Source organism: Tachypleus tridentatus, chromosome 6 (genome assembly GCF_004210375.1).
Source record: "Tachypleus tridentatus isolate NWPU-2018 chromosome 6, ASM421037v1, whole genome shotgun sequence".
NCBI classification, from domain to species: Eukaryota; Metazoa; Arthropoda; class Merostomata; order Xiphosura; family Limulidae; genus Tachypleus; species Tachypleus tridentatus.
This window is the reverse complement of record NC_134830.1, coordinates 123852544-123869049: the sequence shown is the minus strand read 5'-3', so window position 1 is coordinate 123869049 and position 16506 is coordinate 123852544.

Genomic DNA, 16506 nt, shown 5'->3' with positions numbered 1-16506 from the left:
ATATCTTGTTACTTTACTGTTGTTACTCGTGTGTATGTATAATGCCTTGTTGCTTTACTGTTGTTACTTCTAGGTGTGTTGAATATCTTGTAATTTTACTGTTGTTACTCGTGGGTGTGTTTAATATCTTGTTATGTTACTGTTATTACTCAAGGATGTGTTTAATATCTTGTTACTTTACTGTTGTTACTTGTAGGTGTGTTGAATATCTTGTAATTTTACTGTTGTTACTCATGAGTGTGTTTAATATCTTGTTATGTTACTGTTATTACTCGTGGATGTGTTTAATATCTAGTTATTTTACTGTTGTTACTCGTGTGTGTGTTTAATGTCTTGTTACTTTACTGTTGTTACTCGTGGGTGTGTTTAATATCTTGTTATTTTACTGTTGTTACCGTGGGTGTGTTTAATATCTTGTTACTTTACTGTTGTTACTCGTGGGTGTGATTAATATCTTGTTACTTTACTGTTGTTACTCGTGGGTGTGTTTAATATCTTGTTACTTTACTGTTGTTACTCGTGTGTGTGTTTAATGTCTTGTTGCTTTACTGTTGTTACTTGTAGGTGTGTTGAATATCTTCTAATTTTACTGTTGTTACTCATGAGTGTGTTTAATATCTTGTTATGTTACTGTTGTTACTCGTGGGTGTGTTTAATGTCTTGTTACTTTACTGTTGTTACTCGTGGGTGTGTTTAATATCTTGTTGTTTTACTGTTGTTACTCGTGGGTGTGTTTAATGTCTTGTTACTTTACTGTTGTTACTCGTGGGTGTGTTTAATATCTTGTTATTTTACTGTTGTTACTTTCGTGGGTGTGTTTAATATCTTGTTACTTTACTGTTGTTACTTTCGTGTGTGTGTTTAATGTCTTGTTGCTTTACTGTTGTTACTTGTAGGTGTGTTTAATATCTTGTTACTTTACTGTTGTTACTCGTGTGTGTGTTTAATGTTGTTGCTTTACTGTTGTTACTTGTAGGTGTGTTGAATATCTTCTAATTTTACTGTTGTTACTCATGAGTGTGTTTAATATCTTGTTATGTTACTGTTGTTACTCGTGGGTGTGTTTAATGTCTTGTTACTTTACTGTTGTTACTCGTGGGTGTGTTTAATATCTTGTTGTTTTACTGTTGTTACTCGTGGGTGTGTTTAATGTCTTGTTACTTTACTGTTGTTACTCGTGGGTGTGTTTAATATCTTGTTATTTTACTGTTGTTACTCGTGGGTGTGTTTAATATCTTGTTACTTTACTGTTGTTACTCGTGTGTGTGTTTAATGTCTTGTTGCTTTACTGTTGTTACTTGTAGGTGTGTTGAATATCTTCTAATTTTACTGTTGTTACTCATAAGTGTGTTTAATATCTTGTTATGTTACTGTTGTTACTCGTGGGTGTGTTTAATGTCTTGTTATTTTACTGTAGTTACTCGTGGGTGTGATTAATATCTTGTTACTTTACTGTTGTTACACGTGGGTGTGTTTAATATCTTGTTACTTTACTGTTGTTACTCGTGTGTATGTATAATGCCTTGTTGCTTTACTGTTGTTACTTCTAGGTGTGTTGAATATCTTGTAATTTTACTGTTGTTACTCGTGGGTGTGTTTAATATCTTGTTATGTTACTGTTATTACTCAAGGATGTGTTTAATATCTTGTTACTTTACTGTTGTTACTTGTAGGTGTGTTGAATATCTTGTAATTTTACTGTTGTTACTCATGAGTGTGTTTAATATCTTGTTATGTTAGTGTTATTGCTCGTGGGCATGTTTAATATCTTTTTACTTTTATTGTTATTACTTATGGGTGTGTTTAATATCTTGTTATTTTACTGTTGTTACTCATGGGTGTGTTTAATATCTTGTTACTTTACTGTTGTTACTTGTAGGTGTGTTGAATATCTTGTAATTTTACTGTTGTTACTCATGAGTGTGTTTAATATCTTGTTATGTTAGTGTTATTGCTCGTGGGCATGTTTAATATCTTTTTACTTTTATTGTTATTACTCGTGGATGTGTTTAATATCTAGTTATTGTACTGTTGTTACTCGTGTGTGTGTTTAATGTCTTGTGACTTTACTGTTGTTACTCGTGGGTGTGTTTAATATCTTGTTATTTTACTGTTGTTACTCGTGGGTGTGTTTAATGTCTTGTTACTTTACTGTTGTTACTCGTGGGTGTGTTTAATATCTTGTTATTTTACTGTTGTTACTCGTGGGTGTGATTAATATCTTGTTACTTTACTGTTGTTACTTTCGTGGGTGTGTTTAATATCTTGTTACTTTACTGTTGTTACTCGTGTGTGTGTTTAATGTCTTGTTGCTTTACTGTTGTTACTTGTAGGTGTGTTGAATATCTTCTAATTTTACTGTTGTTACTCATGAGTGTGTTTAATATCTTGTTATGTTACTGTTGTTACTCGTGGGTGTGTTTAATGTCTTGTTACTTTACTGTTGTTACTCGTGGGTGTGTTTAATATCTTGTTGTTTTACTGTTGTTACTCGTGGGTGTGTTTAATGTCTTGTTACTTTACTGTTGTTACTCGTGGGTGTGTTTAATATCTTGTTATTTTACTGTTGTTACTCGTGGGTGTGTTTAATATCTTGTTACTTTACTGTTGTTACTCGTGTGTGTGTTTAATGTTGTTGCTTTACTGTTGTTACTTGTAGGTGTGTTGAATATCTTCTAATTTTACTGTTGTTACTCATGAGTGTGTTTAATATCTTGTTATGTTACTGTTGTTACTCGTGGGTGTGTTTAATGTCTTGTTACTTTACTGTTGTTACTCGTGGGTGTGTTTAATATCTTGTTGTTTTACTGTTGTTACTCGTGGGTGTGTTTAATGTCTTGTTACTTTACTGTTGTTACTCGTGGGTGTGTTTAATATCTTGTTATTTTACTGTTGTTACTCGTGGGTGTGTTTAATATCTTGTTACTTTACTGTTGTTACTCGTGTGTGTGTTTAATGTCTTGTTGCTTTACTGTTGTTACTTGTAGGTGTGTTTAATATCTTGTTACTTTACTGTTGTTACTCGTGTGTGTGTTTAATGTTGTTGCTTTACTGTTGTTACTTGTAGGTGTGTTGAATATCTTCTAATTTTACTGTTGTTACTCATGAGTGTGTTTAATATCTTGTTATGTTACTGTTGTTACTCGTGGGTGTGTTTAATGTCTTGTTACTTTACTGTTGTTACTCGTGGGTGTGTTTAATATCTTGTTGTTTTACTGTTGTTACTCGTGGGTGTGTTTAATGTCTTGTTACTTTACTGTTGTTACTCGTGGGTGTGTTTAATATCTTGTTATTTTACTGTTGTTACTCGTGGGTGTGTTTAATATCTTGTTACTTTACTGTTGTTACTCGTGTGTGTGTTTAATGTCTTGTTGCTTTACTGTTGTTACTTGTAGGTGTGTTGAATATCTTCTAATTTTACTGTTGTTACTCATAAGTGTGTTTAATATCTTGTTATGTTACTGTTGTTACTCGTGGGTGTGTTTAATGTCTTGTTATTTTACTGTAGTTACTCGTGGGTGTGATTAATATCTTGTTACTTTACTGTTGTTACACGTGGGTGTGTTTAATATCTTGTTACTTTACTGTTGTTACCGTGTGTATGTATAATGCCTTGTTGCTTTACTGTTGTTACTTCTAGGTGTGTTGAATATCTTGTAATTTTACTGTTGTTACTCGTGGGTGTGTTTAATATCTTGTTATGTTACTGTTATTACTCAAGGATGTGTTTAATATCTTGTTACTTTACTGTTGTTACTTGTAGGTGTGTTGAATATCTTGTAATTTTACTGTTGTTACTCATGAGTGTGTTTAATATCTTGTTATGTTAGTGTTATTGCTCGTGGGCATGTTTAATATCTTTTTACTTTTATTGTTATTACTTATGGGTGTGTTTAATATCTTGTTATTTTACTGTTGTTACTCATGGGTGTGTTTAATATCTTGTTACTTTACTGTTGTTACTTGTAGGTGTGTTGAATATCTTGTAATTTTACTGTTGTTACTCATGAGTGTGTTTAATATCTTGTTATGTTAGTGTTATTGCTCGTGGGCATGTTTAATATCTTTTTACTTTTATTGTTATTACTCGTGGATGTGTTTAATATCTAGTTATTGTACTGTTGTTACTCGTGTGTGTGTTTAATGTCTTGTGACTTTACTGTTGTTACTCGTGGGTGTGTTTAATATCTTGTTATTTTACTGTTGTTACTCGTGGGTGTGTTTAATGTCTTGTTACTTTACTGTTGTTACTCGTGGGTGTGTTTAATATCTTGTTATTTTACTGTTGTTACTCGTGGGTGTGATTAATATCTTGTTACTTTACTGTTGTTACTCGTGGGTGTGTTTAATATCTTGTTACTTTACTGTTGTTACTCGTGTGTGTGTTTAATGTCTTGTTGCTTTACTGTTGTTACTTGTAGGTGTGTTGAATATCTTCTAATTTTACTGTTGTTACTCATGAGTGTGTTTAATATCTTGTTATGTTACTGTTGTTACTCGTGGGTGTGTTTAATGTCTTGTTACTTTACTGTTGTTACTCGTGGGTGTGTTTAATATCTTGTTGTTTTACTGTTGTTACTCGTGGGTGTGTTTAATGTCTTGTTACTTTACTGTTGTTACTCGTGGGTGTGTTTAATATCTTGTTATTTTACTGTTGTTACTCGTGGGTGTGTTTAATATCTTGTTACTTTACTGTTGTTACTTTCGTTGTGTGTGTGTTTAATGTTGTTGCTTTACTGTTGTTACTTGTAGGTGTGTTGAATATCTTCTAATTTTACTGTTGTTACTCATGAGTGTGTTTAATATCTTGTTATGTTACTGTTGTTACTCGTGGGTGTGTTTAATGTCTTGTTACTTTACTGTTGTTACTCGTGGGTGTGTTTAATATCTTGTTGTTTTACTGTTGTTACTCGTGGGTGTGTTTAATGTCTTGTTACTTTACTGTTGTTACTCGTGGGTGTGTTTAATATCTTGTTATTTTACTGTTGTTACTCGTGGGTGTGTTTAATATCTTGTTACTTTACTGTTGTTACTCGTGTGTGTGTTTAATGTCTTGTTGCTTTACTGTTGTTACTTGTAGGTGTGTTGAATATCTTCTAATTTTACTGTTGTTACTCATGAGTGTGTTTAATATCTTGTTATGTTACTGTTGTTACTCGTGGGTGTGTTTAATGTCTTGTTATTTTACTGTAGTTACTCGTGGGTGTGATTAATATCTTGTTACTTTACTGTTGTTATACGTGGGTGTGTTTAATATCTTGTTACTTTACTGTTGTTACTCGTGTGTATGTATAATGCCTTGTTGCTTTACTGTTGTTACTTCTAGGTGTGTTGAATATCTTGTAATTTTACTGTTGTTACTCGTGGGTGTGTTTAATATCTTGTTATGTTACTGTTATTACTCATGGATGTGTTTAATATCTTGTTACTTTACTGTTGTTACTTGTAGGTGTGTTGAATATCTTGTAATTTTACTGTTGTTACTCATATGTGTGTTTAATATCTTGTTATGTTACTGTTATTACTCGTGGATGTGTTTAATATCTAGTTATTTTACTGTTGTTACTCGTGTGTGTGTTTAATGTCTTGTTACTTTACTGTTGTTACTCGTGGGTGTGTTTAATATCTTGTTATTTTACTGTTGTTACTCTTGGGTGTGTTTAATATCTTGTTACTTTACTGTTGTTACTCGTGGGTGTGTTTAATATCTTGTTATGTTAGTGTTATTGCTCGTGGGCGTGTTTAATATCTTTTTACTTTATTGTTATTACTTATGCATGTCATTCGTATCGCTCTAGTTATTTTTATTACAAGACAAGGTATGATCGTCTTGTCTGATGATTGTAATAGGTGTAGTGATGGTGACAGTTTGTTTAAATAACGTTTACTACAATAATGTGTTTAACGGAACACATAAAGCTGTCTTTGTTTGTTAAGTAGGTTACACACCTTGATAACGATCAGTGATAATACGACTCTGGTAGATACGACTTCTTCGTGCCTTAACTGTAATGGTTTAAGATGAGATGAAGTCATAAAATGTTGGTTCGAAAGAAACATCAAACACGATTTATAAAAGTATGCGATTATTCTGTAGACTACCACACTTCTAGTTATTGTGTTGTTCATGTAAGATGAAAGTGTATGCTAAAACAGTTATAAATAATGTGATGCTCGTGGGATATACATTTTTTTACGTTAGATGTTATCATGATGTTGTTTTATTATCTTTTTACCTAAAAATTCGAACACAAAAGAATCGTACATGATGTTTACATAGTTTATATGATTCATCCATTTTCTAGATGACCTTAGCAACGTGGTAGTAAGTTTTTTTTCTTGTAACAAGATGTAATTTTTTACAGTACTAAAATATTTACTCGGAAAGTATTGTCTGTTGAAAGTGTTTCTAATATTTTCTATAGTATATGAACGTTCTCGCTAGTTCTATGATTTTAGAAACTGGGCCTCTAGACTTGGCATCATCTACAAGTATTCTTTACGATACTATGGTTCTAAGATTAGCATCATATACTGTTTGTGAAACTAGGGTTCTAAGGTTAGCAGCATATATTGTTTACTAAACTAAGGCTTTAATATACAATCATATATTGTTTACAAAACATGAGTTACAAGATTATCTGCGTTTTAAACTACAGTTGTGAAACCATACTTTCTGTCATATGTTATCTTGTAGTGAAGAAACGGCTTCCACTATGTAATTTTAACAGTACGTGTTTTCACCAGGATTAACTGTAGGTGTTACTAACTAATTTCTGATGTTTTTTCTAACTACTGTGGTTGGTTCCAAACGGGAGAGGAAACCCGTCTTTAAACGTGCTATATAAAAAGTAAAGAATAGGCCACGAGTTTCCGGATATGTTGAATGCAGCTGATAACCTAGTCACCTCATAAGTTGTCGTCCTTGCTAACTTGCTTCATTAGGTTTCAAGTGACATTCAGTGTTAGAAACGTTTGTAGACGTTAGTGTTTCTAAAGCTAATTTATCGTGACCGTCAAATTAGAATAGAAACAAAGAGTATGTCCAGCATGCAGGATGTGATATTAATAAGGTTATAGCAGATACGTGGATTCCTTCTATATTCAATTTATATAAAAATTAATTTGTATATAGTACGGAAACAGAAACAACAGTTTATCAAATATTTATTTTAAGGATATATTTTTAAAAAGACAACTGTAAACACAAAATTAAATTCATTTCATGAACTAATCAAATGTGTACTTCAAACCTGTAACTGAACCGAAAACGCCTTACAAACAGGCCTTTACCAACAAAGTCCGTCTTATTGGAAGTGTCATGATTTGAACATTTCGCTGATCTTGGCAAACAAAGAAATGATTTTTTATCGTGTAGTCTCGTCATAAGCACAATAAACGTTTTCCCTTATGACTACAACGCTAAAATCAGGGATTCGATTCCCATCAGTGGACTCAACAGATGGCCCGATGTGGCTTTGCTATATGTAAACACACAAGATCCATACAAAAGTTCAATTTGTATCTTCAAATGTATGTTATTACATCACTATTTATTTATTACCTATATTATCAGATATTTTTTATCGTGTTGGTCATTTTTACAACATTCGTGTTAAAAAAAAGACAAGAAATATGAGGTTAAGAAAACCACACGAAGCGACTTGTTCTCTATTTTATACAAATAGGCCTACGCTGTCTTCTTATTAGGTTTGATACGAGATAATTATTATGTAGTAATTCTTTAAACAAAGGACTTTAAAAGGAACATTGTCTGATTTAACGTTATGTCGTTAGAAAAAGGTTTGTAGTTGTTTGATAATACATATATTAAAAGTATCAAGTTTTTATTTTCACTGCACAAAAGATGACGCATTATGAACCATTCAGTAAATACCACGTCCATAACCTACTTCACCGAGGGTAGAACGTTGTCCCAGTTACTTCTGACCTCCTGGGGCGAAGAGATCGTAACCAAGGGATCTCTAACAATAAGTAACATTTCATCCTTTCGTAAAACTTTGGAACTTCAAACCTACATTACCAAACTTTGTGATAAAGAATCAAAACTAAACGTTCTTTATTTCATTCAAAAACTGGATAAAGGTTAACTAAACCTACAAATGTCTCTAGTGTTAGTATTAAGAACTGACAACGCATGTATCAGAGGAAAGGAACCTACAAATGTTTTGATTATTGATATTAAACATTGGAAAACGTTGGTGGAATTAATTATAACAAAAATATTAGTAACAATCATCAGTCCCTTCTTAGACTTTCTTTTAGCAACGCTACAAAAATGTACGATAGAACTATGTTTGCAGATATGTGGCTGGTTGAACTACTACTGATGTACTCGGATATTTTAAGTTTATGAAAACAATGGATACTGAGATTAAATCCGCATTTTGCTAATAAAATGGCAAACATGGTATTAAAATTATTGTATTGTGGCCCGGCATGGCCAGGTGGGTTAAGGCGTTCGACTCGTAATCTGAGGGTCGCGGGTTTGCATCCGGTCGCACCAAACATGCTCGCCTTTTCAGCCGTGGGGGCGTTATAATTTGACGGTCAATCCCACCATTCGTTGGTAAAAAGTATCCCAAGAATTGGCGGTGGGTGGTGATGGCTTGCTGCCTTCCCTCTAGTCTTACACTGCTAAACTAGGGACGGCTAGTACAGATAGCCCTCGAGTAGCTTTATACGAAATTAAAAAAAAACAAACAAATTATTATATTGTTTATCAAAAGTTCAAATTTCCTGCATATACAGGAAACTATATTACTGCCTTACCATTTTATAAAAATTCTGCTTTAATGGAATTAAACTTATTTTCAGTATATTGACCAGGTAATTAGATATATTTATTATCAAAGGAAACAGAAAGTAGGTTATTTTTTATTAAATTTGACAAAGCAAAACTAACACCCTCTGGTTACTGTTTTACATAACCGGAGGCCATATCATCTACATGCTGTGAATAACAACTAGGTTTAGAGAAGAAAGTAGAACAATATCCTCTCAAGACACGTAGTATGTTCCCCACCCCCATAATGAATTACATCATTGTGCCTTATAACTCGTTTTTTGCTAACTTATATTAGGCTTATAGCATTCAATTGGTAGTTCACTCTGGATTTCTAGGAATATACTTCTTAAAAGCAGGGTGTTAGACTGTAGAGGACGAGTGAAACCAGTTCCAACTTTATCCCTTACAGTATTACAACACAGCGCTGTTCTTCAACATTCATACAACAAAGAAACAGAGCTCTTCTTCACTATCCTAACAACAATAAAACTAGAACAATGCTGTTATTCCTAATTGCCCTTAAAACAATAACAAATAATGTAGTTCTTCCACATTATTACAACAATAAAACTAAAACAATACCCTTATTGTTAACTATCCTTGCAACAATAAAATTAAAATAGTGTTTTTCTACCATATTCTTACAATGATAAAACAAAATCAATACCGTCCGTTATTTCTGGACATACAATAAAACAAGAATAAAAGCCGGAGTTAGGAACCTTTCTTAAAATAATAACGAATCAAAATTACGTTAGTTTTGTCATATTCAAGACGTTTTCTTTCAAATGTAATTGAAGGTATGATGAAAGATTGGTGGTTTACTAACTCGTTCTTAAACTTTAGCTCTAAACTCTGAAAAAAATATAAAACTAACTATGTTTATACATATATTGTTCTGATGTTGAACAAAACTTTATATTCAAAACTTTTCTTGCTCAACAAGAGAATTATTTTCTTAAAACAAAAAAGAAAAATAACACGGGGCTAAAGTCACGGCCAAATACGATATTTCGAATACAAAAGTTAACATGTTTCCTCCCACCCAAAGAAACTTGAGAAAGGATAATTAATTCAATACTTCCCGGAAATCTCTGGGGATTTCCTAAAAAGCGGTTAAAAGTAAAGTTCACAACATTCAGATGAAGGTCATGTGGTGAAACAATAAGGCGAGAAATAGAATTTGTGATGCAGATAGCCCTCAAAACAATTGTTTGTTTTTGAATTTCGCGCAAAGCTACTCGAGGGCTATCTGCGCTAGCTGTTCCTAATTTAGCAGTGTAAGACTAGAGGGAAGGCAGCTACTCATCACCACCCACCGCCAACTCTTGGGCTACTCTTTTTACCAACGAATAGTGGGATTGACTGTAACATTATACTGCCCCCACAGCTGGAAAAGCGAGCATATTTGGTGCAACCGGGATTCGAACCCGCGACCCTCGGATTACGAGTCGAACGCCTTGATACGCGTGGCCATGCCGGGCCCTTCAAAAACAACCAAACAATGTTACGTCTCTTCTACTACACTGTTTTTCAGTCCATCTTCAATGTTACGTCTCCTTTGTTTTACTGTTACTGAATCCATCTTCAATGTTACATCTTTTTTCTTTGACTGTAGCTGAAACAATCTTCAATGTTACGTCTCCTTTGCTTTCTTACTATGAGAAACCACTTGAAATAAAAATGTAACTCTGAAGGGCTGGTATGATTATTAACACTTTTACTAGTAAAGCAGACAAAAACATTTCGACCGTCCAAGGTCATCTTTTTGAAGGTTGAAACGTTGTTTTCTGCCTTATTGGTAACAGTATTAATACCCATACCAGCCCTTCTGAGATAAATCTCTTTTGCTTTAATGTTGCTGAGTCTATCTTCAATATTACAATTCCTTCGTTTTACTGTTCCTGAGGCCAACTTCAACGTTACGTCTTCTCTGTTTCATTGTTCTTTGAACATCTTCAGTGTTACGTCTTTAATGAGAATAATATTATAATGTAGTCTTTAGTTTCCTGGAACAGTTACATTAACTAATGCTTGATATTTCAAATCTGAGGTGGGGTTTCCCATTGTTTATGATTAGGTAAAATCGTGAGACTGGCTGACATCAACACCTTTTGTATCACGAAAACGTGCAGTCTCCATCTCCATTGTCAACCATCTACAAACTTTAGGAAATTTATAAGGTCTCATGTCTGTAGAGATATATTCACTCACCCGAACAAAACACAATAGAAAGAGTAAACTTTATATCTCAACATATTGTCAGGAAGTACATACTTTACATCTCAACATAATATCAGGAAAGACAAACTTTACATCTCAACATAATATCAGGAAAGACAAACTTTATATCTAAACATAATGTCAAGAAAAACAAATTTTATATCTCAACATAATGTCAAAAAGGACAAAATTCATATCTCAACATGGTGTCAGGGAAGACAAACTTTATATTTCAACATAATGTCGGGAAGTACGTACTTTACAGCTCAACATAATGTCAGGAAAGACAAAATTTATATCTCAACATAACGTCAGGAAAGTTTGTTTTTTTTAATTTCGCACAAAGCTACTCGAGGGTTATCTGCGCTAGCCGTCCTAATTTACCAGTCCTAAAGGAAAGGCAGCTAGTCATTACCGCCAACTCTTGAGCTACTCTTTTACCAACGAATAGTGGGATTGACCGTTACATTATACTCCCCCACGGCTGAAAAGGTGAGCATGTTTGGTGCGGCCTGGATTCGAACCCGCGACCGTCAGATTACGAGTCGCACGCCTTAACCCACCTGGCCATGCCGGGCCCGTCAGGAAAGATAAACTTTATATTTCAATATAATTTCAGTAAGGACAAACTTTATATCTCAACATAATGTCAGGAAGAACAAAATTTATATCTCAACATAATGTCAGGGAAGGACAAAATTTATATCTCAACATAATGTCAAGAAAGTCAAACTTTATATCTCAACATAATGTCAGGAAGGACAAAATTTATATCTCAACATAATGTCAGGAAGGACAAAATTTATATCTCAACATAATATCAAGAAAGTCAAACTTTATGTCTCAACATAATGCTAAAAAAAACAAATTTATATCTCAACATAATGTCAGGAAGGACAAACTATATCTTAACATAATGTCAAGAAATACAAATTTTATATCTCATCATAATGTCAGTTACTTGTACTTTCTTACAACAATGTTTTCGCGCATGGTCTGGTCAAGAGTGGATTTCTTTTTGAAATATTTAAATATATTTTATAATTACTGATTTCAAATAACTAGTTCCAAAGAATGGTTTGAAAATTTAACCGACCCATGTAAATACAAGGTGGCCTAGGCTTAGTTTTTTTTTTCAGCTACTGATCTACGGATTGAGTTGGCGTCCATTGCCATAAAATTGTGATCTTTCCTTTGTGTCTATTCATGTTTGTGTTATAAAAATTAGATACCATTATTCGATTAGTCTAGAATATGGTAAGGCATGTTCTTCACAAGTCGTCCGTGTTCTTCCTAGTTTAAAAACAGAAATGAATAGCGCAGTCAGTCTTTGAAAAGAAAAAAAACAAAAGTCAGGGACTAATAATGGGCAGTGGTTAAGAAATAAATATATGTCGCTTAATAAAGAATTCAAAGTAAAATTAGCTTTCATTGAACTAATCTTAGTTCCAGGATAATTTTATTACAAAAACACTGCTATCAAATCCTTTGTTTCAAGATACTCAGTACTAGAAACAGACTTCATCCAAATCCTCAGTTTTAAGATAACGTGTATTACTGTATTTCTAAAATAATTTATATCACAAGTAGACTTCAAACAAATCCTTGGTTCTCACATAATCTCTATTACAAATAGACTTCTATCAAATAATTAGTCCAAACATAATATATACTAAAAATGGACTATCACCGTATCCTTAGTTCTAAGATAATCTGTATTACAAATAGACTTCAACCAAATCGTCAATTCTAAAATAATCTTTGTTTGCAACTGACGTCAACCAAAGTCTTATTTTTAAAATATTTTGTATTACAAATAGATTTAAAGAAAATCCTTATTTCTGAGATAATCTATATTACAAATAGACCTCAACCAAATCCTTCCTTCTCAGATAATCTGTATTACAAATAAAGTCAACCAAATCCTTAGTTTTAAGAAAACCTGTATTACAAATACACTTCAACCAGATCGGTAGTTCTACAATAATCTCTTTTACCAACAGACTTCAAAAACTCCTAATTGGAAGATAATCTGTATTACTAAGAGACTTCAACCAAGTTCTTACTTCTAACATTATCTGTATTACAAATAGACTCAACTAAATCATTAGTATTAAGATAACCTGTATTACAAAAAATTTAACCTAATCCTTATTTCTAAGATAAACTGTATTACAAATAGACTTCAAGCAAAACCTTAGTTCTAAGATAATCTGCGCTAAAAAAACGAATTTCAACCAAATCAATAATTCTGAGATAATCTGTATTACAAATATACTTCAACAAAGACCTTAGTTCTAAGATAATCTGTATCAAAAATATACTTCAGCAAAATATTTAGTTCTAAAATAAACTGTATTACCAAAAATTTCAACCATTTGTAATACATATTATCTTAGTTCTAAAATAATATGTATTACAAAAACTTCAACCAAATCCTTAGTTCTAAGATAATCTGTATTACAAATAGACTTCACTGAAATCCTTAGTTATAAGATAATCTGCATTACAAAAACTTCAACCAAATCAATAATTCTGAGATAATATTATTACAAATAGGCTTCAACCAAATCCTTAGGTTTAAGAAAATCATTTTTACGAAAAGATTTTGACCAAATCCTTAGTTCTAAAATACTCTGTATTATAAAATGACTTCTACAAAATTTTTATGTTCTACAATAACCTATAATAGACTTCTACCAAATCCTTATTCCTAACATAATTTCTATTACAAATAGAATTCTACCATATTCTAAGTTCTATGAAAACCTGTATTAGAAATTCACTTAACCAAATCCTTAATTCTAATATAATCTGTAGTACAAATAGACTTCAGCCAAATCCTTAGTACTGAGATAATCTATGTTACAAAAAATTCTTTAACCAAATCGTTAGTTCTAAGATAATCTGTATTAAAACTAGATTTCAACCAAATCCTTAGTTCTAACATAGCCTGTATTACTAAAATACTTCAACCAAAACCTTACTTGTAACATAATTTGTATTACCAATAGACTTCAACCAAATTCTCAGTTCTAAACTAATCTGTATTAATAAGAGACTTCTACCAAATGTTTAGTTCTAAAATAATCTGTATTACCAATAGACTTCAACCAAATCCTTAATTGTAAGGTAACCTTCATTACAAAAATATTTTTAACATTTCTTAGTTTTAAAATAACCTGTATTACTAAAAGATTTTAACCAAATCCTTATTTCTAAGATAAACTGTATCACAATAGACTTCAACCAAATCTAGTGTTCTAAGATAATCTGTATTACCAATGGACTTAATCTAAATCCTTAGTTCTAAGATAATCTGTGATACAAAAATACTTCAACCAAATTCTTGGTTCTAAAATAATGTATTATAAATAGTCTTCAACCAAATCGTTAGTTTTAAGACAGTCACTGTTACAAAAATACAATAACCAAATCCATAGTTGAAAGAGAATCTGTATTACCAATATACTTCACCCAAATCCTTAGTTCTAAGATAATTGGTTTACAGAAAGACTTCAACAAATCTTTGGGGTATAACATAATCTGTATTACAGATAGATTTTAACCAAATTCTTAGTTCTAATGTAATTTGTATCAGAAATAGACCTCAACCAAATTCTTAGTTCTAATATAATTTGTATTACGAAAAGACTTCAACCAAATCCTTATATGTTTGTTTGTTTGTTTTTGAATTTCGCACAAAGCTACACGAGGGCTATCTATGCTAGCCTTCCTTAATTTAGCAGTGTAAGACTAGAGGGAAAGCAGCTAGTCATCACCACCCACCGCCAATTCTTGGGCTACTCTTTTACCAACGAATAGTGAGATTGACCGTAATATTATAACGCCCCCACGGCTGAAAGTGCGAGCATGTTTGGCGCGAAGGGAATGCAAGCCCGCGACCCTCAGATTACGAGTGGCATGCCTTAACACGCTTGGCCATGCCGGGCGTCCTTACATGTTACATAATCTGTATTACCAATAGACTTCAACCAAATCCTTAGATCTAAAACAGTCTGTATTACAAAAAGACTTCTCCCAAAATTTTAATTCTAAAATAATCTGTATTATCAAAAGACTTCAACAAAATCCTTAGTTGTAAGATAACCTTTATTCCAAAACGATTTTAACCAAATCCTTACTTCTAAGATAACCTGTATTACAAATAGACTTCAACCAAATTCTTAGTTTTAAGATAATCACTGTTACAAAAGGACAATAACCAAATCTTTAGTTCTATGATAATCTGTATTACAGATAGACTTCAACCAAATTCTTAGTTCGAAGATAATCTGTATTACAAATAGATCTCAACCAAATCCTTAGTTCTAATATAATCTATATTAGAAATAGACTTCAACCAAATCCCTAGTTTAAGAAAATATGTGTCACCAATAGACCCAACCAAATCCTTAGTTCTAAGATAAACTGTGTAACAAATAGATTTCAACCAAATCTTTAGTTCTAAAATAACTTTTACTATCAAAAACTTCAACCAAATTCTTAGTTCTAAGATAAAAATACTTCAACCAAATTCTTGATTCTAAAATAATCTGTATTACAAATAGACTTCAACCAAATCCTTAGTTTTAAAATAATTTGTATTACAAATAGACTTCAACAAAATTCTTGGTTCTAAGATAATCTGTATTACAAATAGACTTTAACAAAATCCTCATTTGTAATATAATCTGTATTACAAAAAGACTTTAACCAAATTCCTGGTTCTAAGATAATCTGTGTAACAAAAAAGACTGCAACCAAATACTTCGTTCTATGATCATCTGTGTTACAAATAGACTTCAACGAAATCCTTAGTTTTAAGTAATCACTGTTACAAAACGACTTCTACCAAATTTTTAGTTCTAAGATAATCTGTATTACAAAAATAGTTCTACCAAATCCTTAGTTCTAAAATAATCTGTATTACAAAACGACATCTACCATATTTTTAGCTCTAAAACAATCTATATTACCAATAGACTTCAACCAAATCTTTTGTTGTAATATAACCTTTATCACAAACAAACTTTTTAACTAAGTCCTTAATTTTAAGATAGCCTGTATTACGAAAAGATTTTAACCGAATCCTTATTTGTAAGATAAATTGTATTAGAAGTAGACTTCAGCAAATCTTTAGTTCTAAAATAACTTCTGCTACCAAAAAACTTCAACCAAATTCTTAGTTCTAAGATAATCTGCATTACAAAAAGACTTCAACCACATCCTTAATTCTAAGGTAATCTGTATTACCAATAGACTTCAACCAAATCCTTTATTCTAAGATAATCTATGTTAGAAATAGACTTCAACGAAATTCTTACTTCTAAGATAATTGGTATTACCAACAGACTTCAGTCTTATCCTTAGTTCTTAGATAATTTGTATTACAAATAGACTTTAACAAAATCCTTATTTGTAATATAACCTGTATTACAAAAAGATTTTAACTAAATCCTTAGTTCTAAGAT